The sequence below is a fragment of the Pinus tabuliformis genome, chromosome 4_2 (genome assembly GCF_031772625.1).
Source record: "Pinus tabuliformis cultivar Carrire ecotype Pingquan chromosome 4_2, CPIR1, whole genome shotgun sequence".
Taxonomy (NCBI): Eukaryota; Viridiplantae; Streptophyta; class Pinopsida; order Pinales; family Pinaceae; genus Pinus; species Pinus tabuliformis.
The window spans coordinates 377,000,572-377,009,217 of NC_142304.1; the positions used below are offsets into that span (position 1 = coordinate 377,000,572).

Here is an 8,646-nt window from a genome sequence, read left to right on the forward strand (position 1 = left end):
ACATATTGTTAACGAGAAGCATCTTGTCATATTAATAAACAAATAAAGATATTCATATGAATGTTCTCAATCTCCATCTTTTAGCGGAAAAGTGTAGTTTGGTTTAGAGTCGATGTCTCAGAAAGAGTAATATTATTGTAGCCCCATAATGCCGTTAGATAGATGATAATCCTATGTTGTATATGGTATTAACTAAATAAACATCCTATACTGCAAACAACCATAAACGCATCATTGCCTCTTGCTGCAACTGAAAATTTACACAGATAAGCTCAAAATAATAGTAGATGGGTTCAAACAATATAATAGTTGCAGTTAAATGACTGCAAGAATGATAATATTTCTTATGTTAGAACCCCATCTGCATTTTATATACAAAATACCAGCAATATTATATTGAGGGCAAGAAGAATTACTACAATTACGTATTGAAATTTAGATTATTATTATTCCTTAAGGTGATTTGATTACTTATTTTCTAATTGTCTCTCTTTAGGGAATGAGTGGATACTATCAATGTCTATTCACTACTTTGCTCAGCATCTTGACAGTGGAGTGTATTTCTTTCCTACTTGATTCATATTTCAATAGTGAGCACTAGGAAAAGTCTGTTTGAAAATTTTATCTATTTTTCACCTCAAGAGATTGGAATTATTTTATCATTCAATAAATTTTGGTAAATATCAAAGAAACCATTTCAATTACATGTTGCACTCAAATACTACCTTTATGTATCTTTCCATGAGCTGTGCAACAAAGGATATTTCTGCAATGTGGATTATAATTCGAAGGTTCAAGGAGACAACGATAAATAACTAAAGTTTATAGCCCTCGAAAGAAAATCCTCCAGCGAGTTATGGCCAACTTGACACCATTTTAGATGTACCTGTGAGGAATTCGAATGGACGTTAATAGTATCCCTATTGTACATAGGTGAATGAATGAACAGATTGTGTGGTATGCTATGGTTTCGAACATACCTTGGAGGATATAGAGGAGGGCCACCACTTTCGTACAGTTAAACCTATCCAAAAAGATAAGTTTAATCGACTAAGGATCTCTGAGAAAATGAGAATAAAACCCTGAGAAATATATAAAAAAAAATGATATGTATATATATGGACAGTCTCCAAGAGAGAATATTACCTCAGAAGTCTTGCCATCCAGTCTTTTTGGTGCAGCTGGGGTGAGTTTTAGCTCTGGAATAGCCAACTCCAAAAAAAAGGAAAAACCCTCGTGACCAAAATAGAGATGGTAAACCTTTCCAAGCACACAATCGAAGAAAAGTAAGAAAAATTGAAGAGAAATTAATATTTGAGTGCCATAAATACCCAAGTTGAAAACTTGAAATATGAATGGAATTTTCTCTTTCAATAAATTACCTGTGACAAATTTGAAGCCTGACCTCCTATAGCGCAATATAATTTGACAAATTAGTTGACTAATTTCACTGCTAAATATTGCAGACATTCCTCCAGGGAGAGACTGTAAAACATTAGGGTTTCATTCAGGAACACATAGCTCTGTTTCACCGCGAAAGGGTTTCATTCAGGAACACATAGCTCTGTTTCACCGCGAAAGGCGGATGCACAATCCATGGGATTATCCCTAATCCTCACTCGAATCATCCCATTTGTCCTTTACCAAGATACAATCTTGATCGTTGAAATCGACAACTGATGTAAATTCCACGACGTGGTAAGGAATCCAACTAGGTGTCAAACCTCATGTGACCACCGTTGTGTTGGTAGTCAACCAAGCGGTAAATGTGTTCAATGTAACATAAACCTTACCATGCCATTGGTGGAGAACATGAAAACCCTTGGTTAAGACCATCCCTAGTAAAGATTTTACTTCTTGTAATACAACTTTTAGGTTTTTAGTGGTTTTATGTCGGCAAGGTATTTTTATTTGTAATTTTTAGTATTGATATATTATACTTTTCATATTTGTAGGTATTTAATTTTATATTTATATTTAGCTATTAGTTAGTTGTTTATGTGGTGAATAATTATTTTATTATTACATTGTTTCAACGGAAAAAACAAAAAAAGGTGTGCAATAAAGAGGGTGCATTAAACAATCATATATGAAAAAAAAAAAAAGATAAAATAAAAATGATTTATGAAAAAATTATGTATAACATTTAGGATTGTGTTTTATTTATTTATTTGGGGCAATTCTTAATTTCCAGTTGTGATTTGGAGTTATAAGTTGGAGTTTCATTTGGTTGTTATTGTGGTTAAGTGGGATAATGTTTATTTTATTATTAAAAGTGTGAAATTAATCAAATTTATATTATGTATTTATGTATATTATATACATAAATATGTAAAATATATTATATTTATAAATATATATTATATAATTCAAGATCCAATTTAATTTTGGATTTATCAAGTGCTAAGAGGGATCAAATATTTTGAGGTGTAAACCTCATTTTTAAGTGCAAAATTTGAAGAAAGATTTGCATGTCAAAATATTTGATAGATCCATAGTTAAGATGGATATTCTCTAGAGAGATTAGGGATTGAGAACAAAAGAGTTTAGCATCATCTGCCATTACTTTTAGGAGCCCAAACAATTGTTTTCTTCACCATCAAATAAAATTTTGTGGAGAGGGGATTGATTTCTAACATTTCTTATGACATTTGAGAATCATTAAATTTATGATCACCCTCTTTCATAATAGAATAGTACTGCTCTAATGATATGATTTATGTCTATCACAATATCTAGTTCTGAGTGATGTGACTTGAGAGACCCACTAATGTGGACTTTTTTCCTTGGATAAAATTGACTCCATGTATGAGTGGAGGGTGGGGAACCTTGTTATGAACAAGGAATTTGAGTGGGTTACACAAGGAGGAGTAGTAGGGGGTAGGGGTAAATGAAATGTTTTATGTCTATCAAAATATCAAGTCGTGGGTAATGTAACTTGAGATACCCAATTATATGGATATTTTTTCTTTAGATAACATTGGCATCATGTATGAGTGGAGGATGGGGATTGTTGTTACATGAGGAGGAGCAGGGGGTGGGGGTGAATGACCCAAAACCATTTGGGAGGAGGAGGGAGTGAGAGTGAAGAGGATGATGTGTCACTCTTAGGGACCAAAATCAACATAGAGTTGATGTGTGTTCTTACAACATTGGTATAGAGTTCCTTGGCACTGTTGGATATTTGTCAATAATCTTTTATGTAGAATGGAATTCATAAAATATTCAAAAATGGTTAATGAAATGAAAAATGGACAATTGTTTACCATTTTTTTGTAGCCTAACGAAGAAGCTCCTTTTATTGGTCACTTTTCATCAGCGATAAATAAATAACAAACTCACATCATATTGATGTTTTTAGATAATGCCAAATTACGCAAAACAAAGAAAAATATCAAGTATACATGTATTCCATGTGATACATATACCCCCATAGAAATAACATGTTATATTTTAAGAAAAAATTAATAAATTTACTTCAATATTCTATATGCAGTCCCAAGGCATATTATAAACAATACCCAAGTGCAACCTGTTGGAAACATACTCAATATACATCTTTGTAATATTCCCTTGAATGTCTACCATGGCAGATGTATAATAGCAATAAATAGAGTTCAAAAATGCAAATCTAGATGACTACCTTCAAAGAAGTTCTTATCACCAAGAATCATCCACCAATATGCAATATCATGTAAAGTTAAATTTACATATCTACTTGAGAATGTTGTTTGCAAAGAATGTGTAATTAATCTCACCAAAAGGATGCTTAAGTCCCTCCTTTGATTGCATGTCAATGACTCCATTCAATTCTTTATGAACATGTGTAAAAGTCACCTTCTAGAAAAAGATCAACAATCACCCTAATTCTCATCATCCAATTAATTAATAGTGGTAGATAGAAAGATGTTTTCTTAAATCCCACACCACCACCACCTGAGAATCTCCAAACACCTCCAACATCCTGATATCAAGCCTACAAGCACAAAATAAGATGCCCCATATGGGCAAGGAATTTTCTCGACTGTTCAACCCAGTGCCCCCATTCCAGCTAAAGTGATAATGTGTACCATGATTAATATTTATAAAAGCACTACATCCAATCTATGGGTGTGTGTGTGTGTAGAATTAGATGTTGTTGATCTAACAGTAACTATCTAAGCTATTCTAATTCAAACTTTAATCTAATTCTATGCTATTGTAATCTAATAAAAATAGCACATCTAATCTATGCTAACCCGAGATGTAACTCTTTTATTATGCGATCTAAAGAGATTTCAAATAACAAATGGTAATAACGATCATTCAGCGATTATAAGAAAGGAAATCAATTAAGATGAACTATTTCGCATAAAAAGTTAGGCAAAACAGTTGTGAACAACATATTTCATAATCAGCTATTCATACATTAAACATAAATAAATAGCTACCACCGTACAAAAGTGCCAAATGGTAACTCAAGCATTCATGCAATAACATATAAACAACTAAAAACTGTATATCACTTTAACATATAAGTAGAAATGGTCAAGAGATAAAAGTACCATTTATGACTAGTCCTACTCATAAGCTTCAAGCAACAATGATTTATCTCTCTTTGCTCTAACATCTACTAAGAGTACAGAAGTGCAACATCAGTAGTAGATATCAAATGCAAACATCAACAAATCTTGATCCATTCATTCACCAAAACCTCCTTTGAGGGTGCAAAAGTGCATGTTCTGAGGACAAGTTTTTGATAAATTTCTGGACCCTTCTCTAAATGCATGAGAAGGGTTTAGATACTACTAACTAAATAACTTGACTACAGGGGGGTTGTTGGTGGCCACAACAGGACCCTAACAAAGGGAGAGGGACAAATTCTCTTGATTGGATGGATACCTTGATAAGCCTGAAGGATAAGATCCAAAGCTACAAAGCAGATAATGAAAAGTTGATCAAGGCTCAAGAAAAATTAAGGGAGGTGAATGTAGTCATGTTGTAAAGCCTCTCAGAGTTGCAGATACAAAGGAAACATGAGTAGGGAACTAATCATAGAGGAAAAAGACACACTTTGGGGTCAGAAGAGAAAACAAATGGGGCAGATGGTGGCAGGTCTAGGAAGAGGCATAGAGGTGAAAGTGAGGAAACTGTGAGAGGAGAAGCACTATTGAGCACAATAGAAAGAAAAACCAGCACTCATGGGAATCACTATGATAGGCATTCTATCTATGCTACTACAATATATCATCACCATTCTCATCATTACCATCATTAGAGAAGAAGAGAAAGGGACTATATTCCTGAAGAATCTAAGAAATCCAAACCACTTACATTTGTTGGAGAGATGAAGAAGTTTGAATATGCAGAAGCATGGTTTCTTGGCATGAAGAAAATTTTAGAATCCATATTATTTCAAAAACATGAAAGAAAAAGTGACTACCTATAGTTTGAAAGGAAAATAACATATATGATGGGAGGATTTGAAGAATGTAAAAGGAATAACTAAAGAGATAATGACATAGAGTGAGTTTGAGAGATTATTCAGAGACAAATACTCATTAGAAAGATATTATGACAACAAGACAAAGGAGTTTTATGAGTTGAAAATGGGACAAGTATCAAATGAGGAATACATCACTAGATTCCTGGAATTGTTGAGATTTGTTCCATATCTCAAGGAGGAGAAGGAAAAAGCTCATTTATTCATTAATGGGTTTCCCGAGTGTTTTAAATAATGCATAGAGTTTTATAAACCACAAAATTTAGATGATTCCATAAAGAAATTAAGGTATTGTTATGAACAAGCAAATTACATGCTTGAATTTAAGGGTGGCTCAAAAGCATTGAACAACAATAAAGATAAGAAGAAATATCCTAAGAAAATTGTGAACAAGAATGAAGGAAAACATGCACCCAGTATAGATTAATATCAACCAAAATTTAACTACATTGCAAATGTAGTGCACATCAACAAGGAGAAAAATGATGACATGAAAATAAAGAGTAGTTGAAATGTTGGAATTGATGGGAAAATCACTAATAGAGGGACTCCCCACACGAGAAGAATGTAGGTCAAAGTATTTATAGCACTAAGGAAGCTAGGACTGTAGGGGATGTGGCTCAAAGCCTGCCCAAAATTTATGCAGTTGTGGATAATAGCCAGACAAACCACCAAGCATCTATAAATGAGATGGAAGGTAAGTTGTGTAATTAGATTATTTCCATTTTAATTATAGTTATATCAGCTCATAGCTTGTGGAAAAATGTAAGCTGGCTAAAGAATTGCACACATAATCATGGTTAGTAGAGTTGGAAACAAGAACAAGGTGAAGAATCAGTCATTGGGTTGAATCGTGTGCATTTGAGCTCAATGATATGTCAACTACAACACATTTTCACTTTCTTCCATTGGGTGCATACAACATGTTATTGGGCATTGACTCATTGTACACACATAGAAAAAATGTTGATTGTTATGAAAACGTAATTGAATGTATGGATAATGATGAAGAAATAAAAATATTGCAGGGTAAGCATACTCCAACCTCAGTGAGACTAGTTACAATTATGCAAGTTAAGTGTAGTTGTCAAAATGGCTACAAATTATTTGCTATGCTAATTTTCAGTGATGGAAAAACTAATGACAACACTAGGCAAGAGGAAATTAAAGTGCTGGAATAGTATCACGTGTCGCAGAAATTTAGAGATGTGTTTCCAGCTGATATACTAGGTCTACCTCCTCATAGAGAAGTTGATTTATCTATCAAATTAGTGCCTAGAGTAGCACCATCATCCAAGGCACCATACCGAATGAGTATGCCTGAGTTGGTTGAGTTAAAGTTACAACTAAAAGAGATGCTTGATAAAGGTTACATGCAGCCAAGTGTGTCACCGTGGGGAGCTCCACTCTTTTATGTAAAGAACAAGGATGAGACACCTAGACTTTGCATTGATTATAGATAGTTGAACAAAGTGGCAAACAAGAACCGACATCCATTTGCATGGATTGATTACTTATTTGATCAATTGCGAGGGGTAACAATCTTCTCCAAGATAGATGTGAGGTTTGGATATAATCAAGTGCACATTAAATAAGAAGACATCCATAAGATTGATTTCCATACAATATATGGGCACTATGAGTTTGTAGTGTTACCCTTTGGGCTTACTAATTCCCTTGCCACTTTCATGTGTTTAATGAATAGTGTATTGCGTCCTTACTTGGACAAGTTTGTGATTGTCTTTGTTGATGAGATATTGGTGTATTCAAAGTCTAAAGAAGAGCATGAAAAACACCTAGATGCAGTACTACATTTGCTAAGAGAACACAAGCATTATGAAAAACTCAATAAGTGTGATATCTTCTAGTCACAAATACATTACCTAGGGCATATTGTCTCCAAGGAAGGGATATCAGTCGATATATAAAAGGTCAAAGCCATTATGGAATGGCTAACACTGAAAATGTGAATGAGATTAGATCATTCATGGGATTGGTAGGCTACTACATGAGGTTCATAAAAAACTTCTCCAATAGGCCATCCTTTCACATCCTTGGAAAAGAAGGGAAAGAAGTTTGGATGGACAATTGAATGTCTAGCAAGATTTAAGTAGTTGAAATGATTGCTCACTAATGCACTGTTATTGAGCATTGCAGATATAGAAAAATATTTTATGGTTTGTATAAATGCCTAAAAAGAAGGGCTCGATGGAGTCTTGATGCAAGAAGGGCAGGTATTCTGCTATGAGTCACAAAAATTAAATGAGAATGAGATAAACTATGTGACTCATGAATTAGAGTTAGAAACCATTACTCATGACTTGAGGATATGGAGACATTACCCTCTTGGAATAAAGTTCACACTCATGATAGATCATGGTCGATTCAAATATTTATTTGATCAACCTAATTTGAATGTAATACAAGCTAGCTAGTTAGCTATACTTATCGAGTTCAAATTTTAGATCAATTACCTCAATGGAAAGGAGAACAAGGTTGTTGATTCACTTAGTATAAGAATCCAATTGAATCACATAACAACCATAAGTTCTTCTGGAATGGAACTAGTAGATCGGATCAAGAATGCAGGACAACAAGATGAGAAATATTAGCAAGTGAAGAAAAAGCTACAACAAGATGGTGAGGATGAGGAGTATCAACTCACAAATGAGCATCTAATTAGATTCATGAAAACAATCTATGTCCCAGAAAATGATGACTTGAATAATATTATAATAAAATATTTCCATGTAAAATCGTATTCCAGTCATCCTAGATACCAAAAGACTCTCACATCCATCAAGAAGTTTTATTAATGACCTAATTTGAAAATAGAGGTGGCCAATTTTGTTGCAAAATGCATATAATTCCAACAAATCAAGACTCAATGTAAACATCTAGTATGCTTATTGCAACCCATTCCAATTCCATAATTTATTTCGGAAGTGATCTCCATGGACTTCATCACTAGTTTTCCAAGAACCTCAAAACAACATGATACAATCATGGTGGTGATTGACAAGTTGAGCAAGGTGGTTCACTTTGTATTGATTAAATCCACCAACTCAATAAATGAATTGGCTCAAATCTTCATCAAGGAGATTATGAGATTGCATGGTGTTCCAAAGAAAATTATTTTAGATAGAGATTCCAAGTTTACTTCC

The 8,646-nt window shown here is 33.7% G+C and overlaps 1 long non-coding RNA gene across 1 annotated transcript; it reads right to left on the bottom strand.

Moving 5' to 3' along the window:
- Positions 1-713: 713 nt before the first annotated feature.
- LOC149169506 (uncharacterized) lies at positions 714-1,576 on the bottom strand. Its single transcript, XR_016259391.1, has 4 exons — positions 1,383-1,576; positions 1,147-1,260; positions 981-1,024; positions 714-886 (listed from the first exon to the last, which is right to left on the bottom strand). It is a non-coding gene; the product is annotated as an uncharacterized LOC149169506 (long non-coding RNA).
- Between the last annotated feature and the right edge of the window lie 7,070 nt (positions 1,577-8,646).